Raw genomic sequence first — 15,546 nt, 5'->3', positions numbered from 1 at the left:
AAAGTATACCTAGGAAATCTGAGCACCAACTTGCCCAAGAAGAAGTCCTTTTGGAACATCTACACAGGGTGTTTTGACTAATGTCATACCAAGTGAGCACACTACAAACCTTGCGTGCATCGTTTTCATGACTCTTTGGATGACCATATTTCGTTTTCAATGACTTTATCAACTAAGTATCTAGCGGCAGCTTGAACATAGGCACTCATGAGAACTCGCACCAGGCTTGGTCGAATACGTCCAGCACTGCATCACTGAGTAGTGAACCATGCTGTGAGAGTTGGCAACTAAATTGCCACCTTGAGATTGAAACTTTTCAACCTTACAATCAAGGCTTCAATTGCCCAGCCAGCTAGCTGCAGCAAAGGTGTGAACTATAGTCATCTAATGTCACATTCTATGTCATAGCGATAGCAGCTGATCTCTCTAGTGGTGGCCCTCAAGGCCAACAGGCATCCCTTTCTGTGCACGTGCTTGTGTAGGACTAGGCAGATGGTGCCAGTTTGTTCTTCAGCATTAACACTATGTTCACGCGGTATCGGGACCACATTTTCTTACTCAGTGCAATAGCCCTTGAACCTACATAATTGCCACCAAGAGTCTGTTGTCCACCAACCTTTCCTTTGCCATGTCATTTGCTTCTGCCTTGATGTCAGGGAGCAACTTCAGCTAGCTGAAGCATTGATGTTGTTTGAGTACCCACACATCCTTGCAGTTTTCCAACCTGAACGTTGCTTCATTAAAAGCTGACATGATTTGGTCTCAGCAGACAGATCAGAGTTAAAAAAGAACACTCATAAACTTCTTTCAAAGTCATTCTAACCTCGTCAATAATCCCGGTCCTTTTGATGTGTTATTCAGCATTGTCCAAAGCAAGTTGGCTCTTAAAAATCAAAATAACAACTTTGTGAGGGCAGCTACTGGGCTACCTGTCTCTTCAGCGAGCCTGAAATGTCTCCCAGCTATCAAAGCAAGAGCGCAAAAAAACGACAATTAAAAGTGTGGCAGACAAAATGTTCATGTAAATCCATATGTTTATGGACTGTTACACTAACTGAAAAAGATAGTGGCTTCCCAGTACAGTCTTTATGTACGTAGTTGTTTCGGTCACGAACAAACAGCCAGTAGCCCAGTCCTACACAAGCACAGTGTAAAGATGCTTATGGATTAATAATTGTTGTGTGTGCATGTGGTGCAGTGTGCCACATTTCATTTTCCTGAGGCTGCAGTACACTGGGAAGACTGGTTGCTACTTCAATAGGAAGCTCTTACAGTATTGCAGCCCTTTGTTCAGATCTTGCTGCAGATTGTATCAAATGCGAATGCAAACTGTTTTGCAGGACATGTCAGTTCAGTTCAAGCAATTACACCGAGTAACCCAAGAAATACTTCAAGCCTCCAAAACGTTTTAATACAGTCCCTAGTTTAGTACAGGTTTTCGCCTGATGTTTTGGCTTCTACGGTATAATGCTGTGTATAAGGCTTGCTAGGTACTAGTGGTTTGATGTGTACTCTCTTGTGTTGCTATAATTACAACTTGTAACAAAGATGTTCCTTCCTCACAAACGTTTGGACACAGTGGCTGTGAGCTCATCTTTTAACCTGTTTTTCATTCGATCTGTGCATTTACATCGAACGTAAACTACAAAATATCAGTACTGAGAATCACAAAAGAACACGCCTGCGTAACGATTCTGCCGAGATCGTTGGAGTGGTCAGTCACAGGATGCAACACCGGTAGAAAGGCATCCTGAGGTAAAGCAAAATAACAATCGTTGTACGATGCAGATCAAAAATTTTATTCTGTGAGGCTTTTGGCATGTATACTAATTACTACATTTGTATGTAAAATAGTTTTGTATAATAGCTGAGCAAGGTTAACGTCTCGCCTTGTGACTGTCAGCTAGTGCTACTCATGGCAATGGTGACAAATATGGCACATCCTTTCAAATGGAACTTTTGTGCATTACATGAATTGAACTTAGGTTCACATAATACATGACACCTGTGGTTAGAAGGATGTGTTGCATGCCGCACCAACGCCACAAGTGGCACTGCCTAACACTTCCAGGGCCAGACTTAGTAGATAAACAATACAAATGTGCAACAAAGTGAACAGGTGGATAGCTGCTGCTATAACTCAAAGATTGCATGCACCATAGACATAAACAGGGCCAACAGTTTTAGGGTGTTAAATAATGAACTGTTATGGAATATGGCAGTAGAAGGCTATGAACCTGAAACATAGGTACTGTTTATCATATAAGCACATTCTTATATTTTTGCTTACTTTCCTAGGGATTGCATTAAACAGTTTGCTGATGTGTAAATTTTGCTACATGACTGTATCGTATTAGCCCTTATCTTTTCACATTTGGCTTACTGCAGCTTTATGCACATGCAAATGGGCCACTACTACCTTCAGGTGAAGGCCAAACACTATGCTGTCCAACATACATGCATTTTACAACACCGAACAGTAGACTTAGAGAATGAGCAACTCTTTTAAAAAGTGCAGTTCTTTGGACACACATTGATATATATCTCGAAAACAAAGATTTTTGCTAAAATGATAAGTTAATCTAATTGGTACTGAGCATAATGCATCATGCAAGAAACTTGCATATACCGGGCATCGCTATAGACACTGCGACCTCTGCAGTTTCTCCACAATCTGGCATAATGTGCTCAAGCTGCCTGTAAACACTGGAGGGTGTCTATGATACATTAAGAAGCTCAGCAAACATGAGAAGGACCTAAAATGAAGGTCAGAGAAGCAAAGCAAATTTTTAACCATTCCTCTCTATGTTGCTATGAATGTGAAGGTGCCAGCAAATGATGTATTTGAACTGTGTTTTTAATGGTGCAATACTAGAGAGCACATTTTTGCAATAATAATGTGACAGAGAAGAATGACAGAAACTAACTTAATGACTATTTTCTAAACTTGCACGAGAGTTTTGTCATTATGCTGATGCACACACCTACATATCTCTACTGTGAAGTCTTGTTTCGGTTTCCTATTTTATTTTCACATAGTCATTTACATCATACACTTGTCCTGAAATACATCACGTTAGGCTCCTTCAATATTTTTTTTCTTACTGGAACACACATGCCTATACAGGGCACACACTCAAATACATGCAAAGCTGCCACGGGACTGGCCATTTGAGGTCGACATGTTTGTACAGCGCAAAAGACGAGGACTGAAGGAAGAACACAACACAGGTGCTGTCACACACACACTCAAGGCACTCTGCGGGATGCTCAGGCTTCTTTCATGCTCCTCCAAACACGTTATGTAGCACATATTGAGCCACAGAAAGCTGTACTGGAAAATGTTCACGTTGCACTACAATTTTGTAATTGAGACTTTTTATCTAATTATAATATCTGAGTGAGTGAGTGAGTGACGAAACTTTGTTCTGAACGCCTGCAGAACGGTTAGCCTTCCCATGTTAGGGAGGCGTTACCGTGACGCGGCCATGACGTCTTCGCGGCGTGTGGCGCCTCTACTTCGGCCGCGGCCGCACTATTCCCTTTGGTCGACCGCGCCTGCCCCTCCTTTGGGGTGGCAGCCTCCCTCCGGTTTCGCTCGGTCGTTGCCTTTCGAGGGCCGCCGAGATCTGCTGGACGGCCTGGGTTTGAACATCTTGGTCATAGCATCTCGTTGCGGCCTCGAGCCGCGGCGGGATCGTTGTTATTTGATTATCGGGATCGATTATTTGATTAAGAATAATTAGGTAATTAGGCAAAATGCAGAAAATCTAAGTATTTCCAAGAGACAGGAAACAACATTACCTAGGTTCTGTGCAGCTAGGTGGCACATGCATATTTTTTAAAGTTTGCTAAATTTACGTGGGATAACCTGCGTACGTCCCATGGAACAGGTGTCACACCAATCACTCTAAGTGATGCCGCTAAACTAGCCATTGCACTTAAAACATATAGGGTAATAAAATAAACTCTAGGTAAGAGCATACCAAGACCTCTATTGCTGAAAAGGGAAACTGATGGGAGGCGACTGATCTCCGGTTATGAAGCTGCTTCATCCTCACAGCTGGCAACGAAACGGCCGCAACCACAGTCCTGAAATAAAAGAGAAAAAGTTGACACTACAATGATCACATAGAACACGAAAAAGCTGGTCGCCAGTTTATCTTGGAGAGCATCTGCTGCTACAATAGGTTTTGTATATTGGTCAGCTTATTGTTAAACTAAGCTTGCCAAAATTTTATACCTTAATGGCTTTGCTCTTTACAAACTAAAGCCTTTGCCTAACTCATACACTTATGCACTACTTAAGCTATGAGATGTTTACTGATCCCTTACAATGAATGGCTTCTAAGACAAATTATTTCTCACAAAAGGATGCATAACTTATGAGTGTTACTGACATTGAATACCAAGGTATTACCTTTTTATAATAGACGATGGCAGACTTCAAGCACATTTTTCTCACAGATACAGGTTGATCGACCTGCCTTTCTTTTTTCACCAGCAGTAGAAATTTTGTTATTAATATTCGTGCAATATAGGAAGATGCTATGATGTGTGATATGATCCGGAGTTGAAAAGCGCCACTTTTTTGTGTGAATTTGGCACCTAGAATTCAAAACTCAATATCTGTACCCAATACGCAACGGCAAAGCAGCAAAGTAATTAAACATTAAACAAGTTCAGGTATCCAGTGCACAGCGCCAGCTGTTGAATAACAACATTGCACAAACATCGACTGTATAGATGTAGCGTAGTATGTGCACGGCAGGCGTAGTGGCGGCCTCCAGCAAACAACACAGCCATGGAGCGACGCGCCCGTATGAGCCATCGCCGGCAATTCTGTCGCGTAAATTGATATATCCCGTCACGGCACAGGCATCGTTTTCTGGCCGCCGAGGTGCCGGCGCCACTGGTACTCACCTGCTCCGGCCGCCGAGGTTCAAGTGACGGCGTATCCAGTAATCTGAATCAAAGAAGGACACTGTTACCGCCAAGCAGTACGCTAACTATAAACTATAAAGCGTTTCTCATACGCTGACCGGCAGTTCATGCGGCGTTGACTCGTAGTGCCGTTGGAAGCTCACCACACGCTTTTAATACCACAAACGCGCCGCCGACATTTCACGCCCGTAGATCAAAGTCGACGGGCGCAGGCTCTACATGCTACACGCCGCAGTCGCACACTCCCTGCACAATCAGCGGCGTGGGCGCGAAGAGACACAGACGATAGTACGGAGAGTACTGGCAAATCTGCACAATGCGCGCTTAGTGAGCGACCTACTGCACACAGTCGCACGAGCTAGGGGACTGGCGCCGCGTACGCGCCAGCTAGCAGATACCGCGCACAAAGAAGCGCCGCCGGTTCTCGCTCAAATGATCGCTGTACAAATACTCACACACGCGCACCGCAGTAAACCCTTAACGAGCCGCCACATTTTCAGGCCGCGGTTAGGCGGCGAAGCTTAGCTCACCTCGCACTGCACATAACTATTATGGTAGTGGCTTGCGCTTCGGGGAACATGTCGAATGCTCACATCCACCCTATTAAAGACGTGGCACAGTCCCTCATCATGTAACATTCAAATGTTTAAGTACACTCGCTTGACCCTAAACACTCAAGTCACCTCGATTACGACAAAGCTCAAAGAAACACAGTGATCGTGCAAAATAGTTCTAGACGGCCAACTGTCGCGCCATGTTGTACAGACCTTCAATAAGTCATATCAGCGCGTCTCCTCATTTAGAACATATGCACACTCATAGAACGTGTAATAATCGTTCAAAGTCACTTACCGTGGAGTCTTTAAGGTTCAAGGCAGTGTGAAACATCAACCACGGTAGAAGAATGTGCAGTCAAATGGCTGCTCGATCACAACTTGCAACGCGCGCGCGCGAGCGCTCCGAAGGCTTGTGTTCCTCCGCGCGTAGTTCCGACTTTCGGCGTCCTCTGCAGCACCAAGGCGCGGCCACTCCGAACAGAAAAACAGCGCCGACACACATTGCGCGGGATATTTCGAATCTGACTGCAGAAATCCTACTGAAATTGTCGCTGCGGCTGCCTGCCTTCTTGGTCACGGCTGAGTTATTCTTTTCTCTATTTGGCTCGTCTCAGATATGGGTGTATTTCAACACTCCCACTTTCCCGTACGCCACCGTTATTCCTTGAAAACCCCCATTTTACAACCGCAATGGCCCTTCAAATGGGGCCGGGGGTATAATAGTGGTTCTAGCTTATTTTACTTCTTCTCGTGGGAGTACTCATTTTAGGCTAGAGGGGAAAAATGGCATATCAACTGTAAAAACGCCCATATGGGCTCATTTGTGTTTACAGTGTAATTGGCTCACAAGAGGCGAAGAGCGCGCTCAAGTGGAGAGGGATTCAATGGGGCCGAGCTACTGCACTGAAAATCGATAACCGGATAAAGAGGGCGGTGTCAGCGTCTGTGATTGGTGCGTTTTCCCTTACTTAGCTTACGGCGGGTCGTCGACAGTCGCGGCGGCAGGCAACGGAAACTTAACAATGACGCTAAAACGGATCCTCAGCAAAGAAGAGTTGGCTAAACGAGGTCGTAAACATGCCGAAAATGCTCGAAAACGTTATGCGGCCCCGCAAAAAGTTGTATTACACGCAAATAAACCCATGCTCTCCGGCAGGTGCCAGTAGCCAGTGCCTGAGCGATCGGCGGCAGTCATCTTTTATTCTTTTCGGAACGGGGCAGCCAGCGGCTATTCAGAATGAAAATGCAGTTTTGTTCGGCATATCAATGCATCTTTAGCACGTAAACGTCCCATTGACGCGGTGAGTTCTTGCGGTTTTGTGACGTCGCGTGACAGGCCGGGGAAATCGGTGCAGACCGAAAACTTTTGAACAATAGCCAAGGGGTAATGGGGAAAAGTAGTCGAATCAGAAATAACTATTTTTCTTTTGTTCAGTCAAATCATGCATAATCAGTGTGTACACGTCAAAGCATGACAGACAGGTGAAGTGGGGGTGGTCTAAAAAAGTTGGCAGAGGCTGACAAAGACAGCTGAGGAAAAGGCAGCCGTGAAGGAGGGTTTCCTTCGGCGCGGCGTTATCCCCGGCGTCATCGGATGCGTAGACGGCAGCCTCATAGTCATTATCGCACCCAAGGGTGAACGCAAGGCTGTGTTCATGTGCCGCAGGGGATACTACGCCCTCAACTGCATGTTCGTAAGTAAAACTCACGTTTTCTGCTATCGTTTTTGAAAGTTACGTTGATCTGGTCAACGGGCACTTTCTCTGTTTACGTTTTACCTCAGATCTGCGACGCGGACATGAAAATCTTGGCCTTGGACCCTCTGCGAGCGGGGTGGGACCACGACGCTTTCGTCTGGTGGACAACATGGTTGCGTCGGCGGTTCCAAGCGGGGCGCATCGTGAATCCCGGGGAATACCTCCTCGGTGAGGAAAAACTTTTTTTTTCGCAGTCACGCTTCAGTAGCGCAGAATGCCCTGTCCGCTCCAACCCAAACTTTTAACCAAACTACAAGAACATGAGTAAGTCAGGAGCAAAAAATCAAATTAAGACATTGACTGCCGCCATTGGCAATGTTCGAAGTGTTAAGTTACAAGCACATTATATGTCTGTGAGGAGCAGACGAAAGCAACACGTATTAGTTCTGATTGCACCCAGTGCCTGCCAGAAGCAGAAGAACACACATTAGTGCTACTGCTACTACTGTCATTGATAGCACCAACAAGTGTTGATTTCTTCTTTGTGGCAGGCACCGAGTAATGCACTTGTAAATTGGTTAAGAGTTTGTGCCGGGTATGGACATGCTCAACTCATGCTTTTACTTGGGACTTGCAACCCTGAAGTCTAGCTTTGTTGAATGATGTAGCTTTACTCAGTTGACAACTTGCCTCTCGTCAGAGGTGTACTCAATCTACTATTTCCATGTTTGAGCAGGTGACAGTGGCTACCCATTGGAGCCGCGCCTCCTGACCCCAGTTCCCGGCCATCCTCCAGTGCACACAGCCGAGGGGCAGTACAACACAGCACATGCCACCTTGCGTTCCGTAGTGCAGAGGTGCATTGGGCTCTTAAAGAGCCGTTTCCGCTGCCTTCAGCGATATCGCACCCTCCTGTACGAGCCGGAACGTGCAGCCAACATTGTCGCGGCATGTGCTGTGTTGCACAATCTTCGCCCTTCTGAAGGCGACATAGAATCAGGCGATGACAGCGATGACGACAGCAGCAGCGGCAGTAGTGAGCTTAACAATAACGGCGTCCCCATGCCACACAGTCTGCCCCGAAACACGGTCTAGAATGCACTACTTGAGAGGGCGGGCTGTTCGCGACAGTGTGATTGGCATGTTTGGCACAACCCGTGCGCAGCACATGCGTTACCTGAGGAGTGTGCGGCGGCAGTTGCGACGTCAACAGCAACGTCAGCATCGCTGGGTGCATGTACACAGTTTTGAATAATTGTATTGTGCATTTCATACTGTGAAATTGCAGATACATTTCCCGTGCTAAGTTGTAGCTGATGTCTGCGTAATGAAAAGCTTTCATGATTTGTTGAGAAATGTAAAAGCTGGTAAAAAAATTAAATTATGGGGTTTGACGTGCCAAAACCACTTTCTGATTATGAGGCACGCCGTAGTGGAGGGCTCCGGAAATTTCGACCACCTTGGGTTTTTTGACGTGCACCTAAATCTAAGTACACGGGTGTTTTCGCCCCTATCGAAATGCGGCCGCCGTGGCCAGGATTCGATCCCGCGACCTCGTGCTCAGCAGCCTAACACCATAGCCACTGAGCAACCACGGCGGGTACGTAAAAGTTGTGTAGTGAAGGTATATGTAAAGCCTGCACTTATAGTAAGTGAAACAGTATCTTTAGTGGTGACATATGAGATTGAAATCAAGCTAAAAATAAGTGCATTTTCAAAGTGTCTGCCACAATTTACTCGTTGCTGCTGCGTCATCTAGATGCATGTAGCCTGCAGAATTTTTATTCTTACTCGTATCCCCTTACGCACTGATGGACATAAGCGCCTGTCTCCTCACTTTCTACTAGCACACAGAAGCTCACAAAAGCCAAGATGTGCAGTGCACGTCACACCTTCCGCTCCATGGAACGTGCTGTTGCACGCGCAGCTTCTAGGTCCTCCACCGTTTTGTCTCGCAACAATGGCAAAGTTCCTTTCTAGCGACGAAAATGCCGTCCAACTGGTCATCCGACATGTCAAACACTGTGGCTCCCGTGAAGTGTGTGCACGCACGAGCAGTTGATAGATTTCAACAAAGTGACCTCACTTGTATATAGCAGAACTCAGCAATGTTATGCAGTAATATTTGTACAGTGCAAGCTAGCACTAGAAATGTGGTTGCGATGTGTAAATAAAAGCACTAGAGGAAAACTGCACCTTTCTATATTTCAGCCTTCAGCATACACTTTTCTTTACAGTAACAGTTGTTTATGTACACATCACACGCGACAGTCTCTACATTGAAGAAGTGTGAGAATCATGACTACTCAGTAGTAGAGACATTATGCAACACATCACAGACACGTTGGAATAAATATTGCATCACATTGTTCTTGCATTCAAAAGATTCACAGGTAACTGCACCATAAAATATCACAGGTAACGGCATGCATCGTTCAAGAAAACTGTTCTACGCTACACAAGTACACAGTAATAACAACTGGCTTAAAGTGCACCAGCAACAAAAATAAGCAGGTGCTTAAATCCCACGCCAACCGAATATTTATCACAGCGAAATGTATAGGTACATGACTACATGTCAAAGGAACATGCTGTCGTGGCGCTCTGAAACTGAAAGAGCCATAACATCATACATTGACATTGACATTCAGTAAGACAAGCTGCATAAATATTGCACACAAATTGCCCCACAAGGGCTAAACATACAATGTATCATAACCTGAAAGATCACTGAATGACAACAGAATGTTTGATAATGAGACAGATGTACAAGAAAAGAGACATTCCAGCTCTGTACGTAGTGACACAAACAAATATGCATATGCAACAAAGAATAAACATTACAAATGAAAAGAAGGAGCATAGGCAAGGAAGTTTTATAACTTTTCTTTTCTTTTTTGCTGTGTATATTGACAGGTTGCTTTCAACATTAAATTAAGGCCTGAAACTTTCGCCATTCGATGACAAGGATAAAATTGCAGAACACTTGCAGTGTAGCGTCGTGCTTAAATTGACATGACAATAACTAAGCACCTCAAAATCGCAGTGCCACAGTCGGAATGCCCGCACACACCAGACCTACTGGCACTTTTGCAGGTGAGCCTGATGGTGTGTACGCTCTTATGGCTGATGTATATCTTGAAGAAAAAATTCATGCTGCAATGGCTATGCTACCTGTGGCTGCATTAAAGGGTGACTTCAGCAATTATTTATTTGCAAACTATCAATATTTGCCCTTTATATCATTAATACATCAGCAAATTTTAAGATAAGTTACAAATTCCTTGCCTATGCTACATTTGCTTCCTTTAATTATGCGGGGCCTGAGAGGGGGGAGGGGCTTGGCTGCGACCATGCCCCAGTGCAGCCAGCAGCAGCTGAAGCAAGCGCTGGTTGGTCTCGTGCGACCGATTCGCCACTTCGAGGCGCTGCCACTGCACTTCGAGGCGCTGCGGCTGCACTTCCCGCATTCCCACCACCTCCTCCCTAAGGTGCCGCAGGCTCTCCATGTGGGCCTCGTGGTGCTACCGCAGGTTCTGCATGTGAGCCTCGTGGTGCTGTTAGCAAAGCTCTGTAATTAGTTTAATTACAGAAGATCAGTAACAAGGCCTTCGTGTGTTGCATTCATCCGCATTTGCAGGCTATTGTCTTGTCATTGTATATTCAAACACTGGAAATATCTTTCTGGCCCATCAAACTTGTGCCGTCGCATTCCATTAGGACGCGTTGCATTGCTGTACCTGCTTCCTTGAACTTAACGCCACTTTTTTTCTTTTTGCCACATAATTGCATAGATATTTACACACGTTATATCACGTGAATGTCTACAAGATATCACCACAGGACTACACGTATACGTTATGCTTGTTCACTGATTAATACAATCTTTAGAGAGGTCATATGCTCATCAATTTCATACGCAGAAAAATATATATCTGTGGCCTTACACATACCTGCCGGTTTTGCTGCAGCAGTTGTTGGCGGAAGCGGACGTCCTCTTGAGCTTTGGCTTCCGCCAACTGGCCCTGGCGAACGTATTCGGCAGTAGCCGTCACCACGGCACCCTCGAGTTCCTGCTGCCTGGGCTGTCTACGGGGTGCCCGTGGCTTTCGAGGGGTAGGCTGCGGCACCTGGGGGGTAGGCTGCGGCACCTGGCGGGTTGGCTGCGCACCTGGGGGGTCGGCTGCGGCACCTGGCGAGTTGGCTGTGACACCTGGGTGTGCGCCGCGGCACCTGGGGGGTAGGCAGCGCCACCTGGGGAGTAGGACGTGGCTCCTAGGGGTGTAGCCGGTGGCTTTTCATGCAAGGCAAAAGCAAAGACTGCTCATTCACTGTTATCCGACCCACACAGATTGACTGTCCTAGCCAGTCACTTTGAAATGTCATTATAGCTGCATAGCTGCAATTTCGATCCACAAAACAGGTAGTTAGAGCAAAAAATGCCACAGAAAGTTGCTGGTAGCAGTAACCTATAAGAAGCACAAAAAATGTCTATTACAGCATCATGTCATTTGTAGTCTTGCATTTCTCCTTCATGAATAAGAGCTGAATGCTGGACACAAAGGTAATAACAGCACAGTGACGTCTTTTACTTCACGGCAAGATCATACAGCAACTGCAAACAATGCTACTGCAAAAGCTAGGTCACTGCCTTACGTATAGGGCCACTTGGCCCAGCAACAGCTGCAGGGCCCGACACCACGAAGGTTGTTGTCGCTGGTGGATGTCTGCGCGAACCGCTGGGCCCTGCAGCTTCCTCTGAACTTGTGTCCTGCGCTCAGAGTAGTGTTCAGACATTGCGAGCAGTGTGTGCAATGCGCATCATGTACACAAGTTGCTGCTCAGATTACATAACCTATATTGTGACTTGCACAAAAAAGGGGCTTAAAAGATTTTGCAATATTGTGTTACAATGCAATGCTGAAAATTTGTGAGGCCACAGCAAGTCACACAAACAACAATTTTTTAAATCCAATGTACGCACCTCACTATCGGCGAAGAACAGGGGGGGGGGTGGGGAAACAAGGACCCGTCCTGTCCTTGTTAAGAACGTCGAGGACGCGGCCGTCGACGCCACCCACTTTGCCACCTCCAGTAGCCCTGCAAACACGGCAACAACAACGACAACGTGAAACGACGTTACTGTCAGCATAATAGAAAGCTCACCTCTTCTCGCTCGTGGCCCTGGCCACTTCTTTTTTCACTTTACGGGCCATCTTTGCCCAGTGGTTGCGCCAACGGCTGGTGGTCTTTACGGCTGGCCCCTGTGCGTTAAGGACCGCCGCCACCTACTCCCACAGTTCATTTTTTCGAGCAGCAGTCATACATGGTGAGAACTCTGTAGAAGCTCTCTCCAGGTATGGGTGCTGCTCGATGAACTCCACGAGAATAGCCGCCTGCTCTTTTGACACCCGCGGCCCTTTTGCTGCCATTCTCTCTTTGTCAACTTGGGAATTTTAGCCGGCCCGCAGCACAGTAAGAAATTTAGAGGTAAACATTCTGTCTAAGCTAAGCGCCTGCATAAAGTGCTCACTACGACTTAATTATTTCTGTCCTTTATTATCACTGATGTAAAAAAAGGTGAAATCACTACTCACATTTAACGTTGTAGCAGCTTCTTTCTCGGAGCTTATCAGTGCAGGAAGTATTACCGATGCAGCGATAACTTCGACGAAGCTATCGTTCTGTCATGGCGGTGCCCTATGGAAAGTGCTATACACTATGTTGCAATGTTTGACCTCGGGTGCTACGGATAATTCTTCTTGACCCTTCCTAAAGAAGAAATTATCACACGTCAGACATGCAGCGAAAATCACACGACAATGCAAGCACTACACGAGCAATAGTTACTCACCTTAATCCTGTATCTCATGGGGGGGGGAAGGGGGGAAGGCGCCATTACGGACACGCTAGGGGCTGTCAGCTGTTCGGGTAAACAGAGGCTGTCATTTTGCGTGCGCTCAACGGCATGGATTGGATGCGCATCCGACTACTATGACGACACATCCGACGACTCGTGGCACAGCGTGTGAGAAGTGTGCAGGAGTCATTTAGAGTGTACTCTCAGACTGCCTAGAGCTGTTATCCAGCGAGAAATTTGGAAACAGTACGTTTGGCCAAAGCAAAGAACCACAAATTAAACTGGCTGTGGAGATTGGTAAGAGAAGGGTAGAAGATGCGTGGAGCAATGGAATGATAACACGCAGTATAACGAACTTTATATGAGGGATTATAACATAGCTAATACCCTGTAAAGATACATAAAGATTTAAATGCACCTGAATGTTCTAAATAACACACTTGGTATAGCATGTGGCACCACCCCGTGTCAAATAGGTGCCCATACCATCAGGATAATCATCACTGCCAAATTTCTATAGGCATGTGTTTGTGGCGGGCTTGATGGAGCTAACAAATATGTTGCAGAACAGTTGTTAATTTTGTTGGTAGGTATGTGCGGGAATATTTAGTGACAACCCAAAAAAGACAAAAAGAAACAGATAGACATTACAATTGGAATGGATGGGACACACCCTAATTTTGTCTACTCTTGTCCCGTCTTGTCGCGCTGTCACCCAAGTCTCAAAACTACGTGCAGATCAGGTGCTTCGCTGGCGGGTGACGATTACTTTTGCAAGAAAGTGTGCATGCGCTGGGCCGTTTAATTGCGATAACATTGCACAGGAGGCAGACGGGACCTCAGCAATAGCTGTAAGTGAAAACCCTTCCCGCAACCGAGGGAAAGGGGGGAGGTAGGAGCATGCGCTCGAATGACGGAGAGGTTAGGCAATGCGAGGAATGGCGTGAGAAGGCACGTGCTGGTGTAGTTTGTTAGGCTGAATGGAGGGCGAGGAGGAGTGTTGTGAGGGAGCGTGCGCCGTAGAAAAAGGAAGGCAATGCAAACCAGCCAAGCTGGCCCAGCGCATAAGAACTTCCACATTGTTTTGCGCAATACGATTGCGCAATACGTTTTGCGCAATTGCGCCATTGTTTTGGCACTACTGGACTACGGCATGGTGAGAAATTGTGTTTGACAGTGTGCGGCGCATTTTAAGCACATTTAGGCTTAGTTCGAGTGGCGAAAAACAGCTCCGCCGTCCTGGCGCAGTTAATTTGAGTTAATGCCTCGTCCTGGGAGATGTTTTCGACGCTTTCTATGAGCCCCTACATTACTGTAACTTATTTCGGTAGTTTTTGGACACGCTTGCCACGCCCGGCTTATTGACGCAGTAAGCGAAAACCGGCTCGGCCGTGTGGCGCATTTGCGCGTGTGCATGCGTGTACTACGTCGTAGCGCCTAAGACAGGCACGTTTTCGCGCATTCTGTGGCCCCCAACATTATTGTAACTAACGTCGTTATATTTGGGGTAGTTTAGAAGCACGGTTGCCGCGCCCGGCTTATTGACGCAGTTAGCGAAAAGCAGCTCGGCTGTGTGCCGCAGTTAGTTTCGCGTGTACTGACTACTGGTAGAAGTTCGTGACGCATTCTCTGACCCGAAAAGTATTGTAATTTATTTGGTAACTTTTTGGGATATCTTGAGGCTTGCTCGCCGCGCCTGGGGTTGGGAAGCTGTTAGTAAAAAAGCAAGCCGGCCAAAGTGAGTTAGTTTCGCCTGTACTGAATTTTAGTGGGACAAGTTTGTGACGCAATTTATAGCCCTGCAACAACATATACCTTATTTCGGTACTCACGCTTCTCGAAAACGCGACGAGCAATTGCCGAGAGTGATAACACGGGAGTGTTGCATGCGCCGGCAGGACGCGTAAAAGATAACACGGAGGAGCTCAAGAACATGACATTTATGTATTCTGAGCGATTGAATAGGCTTTGCACCCACAAGTCTGACTTGAGTGCGATTAGAAGGCATTCTGCGAGCGTGTAACATGGTCTGGCTGAGCCTGTGTTGTAGCCACCTTTGTGTACTTGGCGCACCATCGTGTCGACTGAGGCCAAGTTGTTTTGGAAACGCGCAGTCACCCGTGTATTTGTGCGCTTAAAGTGCAGGAAATAATGCCCGGGAAAGGAGGGGTGCTTGAAAATCGGATGTTAAGATTTTATGGCATTGTTTGAGAGGAGTCTTTGCTGCGAAATGTACGTAAAAGTGAATTTAAACGCACGTTTCGCCTCTACACGCAATACTCCTGTTAGGTCAATATACCGAAATGATACCTGCTTGTAATTTACTTTCTTTCAGTTGATGGCATCCGGTGGAGCATCGTACGGCAACGACTGCTGCTTACCTGGTGCCACAACTTTGGATGAATGCAGAAGAAGCCCGGAACGAGCATTTATATAGAGCAAAATAAACATTTAATCATTTCAGAAGACTTCTTTCGTTTTCTTTATG

The 15,546-nt window shown here is 46.3% G+C and overlaps 1 long non-coding RNA gene across 1 annotated transcript; it reads right to left on the bottom strand.

Annotated features, from left to right (window-relative positions):
- Positions 1-1,153: 1,153 nt before the first annotated feature.
- On the bottom strand, positions 1,154-5,904 carry LOC139052165 (uncharacterized). Its single transcript, XR_011509753.1, has 4 exons — positions 5,797-5,904; positions 4,924-4,966; positions 3,987-4,092; positions 1,154-1,750 (listed from the first exon to the last, which is right to left on the bottom strand). It is a non-coding gene; the product is annotated as an uncharacterized lncRNA (long non-coding RNA).
- Positions 5,905-15,546: the final 9,642 nt, after the last annotated feature.

The sequence above is a fragment of the Dermacentor albipictus genome, unplaced genomic scaffold (assembly GCF_038994185.2).
Source record: "Dermacentor albipictus isolate Rhodes 1998 colony unplaced genomic scaffold, USDA_Dalb.pri_finalv2 scaffold_19, whole genome shotgun sequence".
NCBI lineage: Eukaryota > Metazoa > Arthropoda > Arachnida > Ixodida > Ixodidae > Dermacentor > Dermacentor albipictus.
This window is presented reverse-complemented; position numbering and strand designations above follow the sequence as displayed.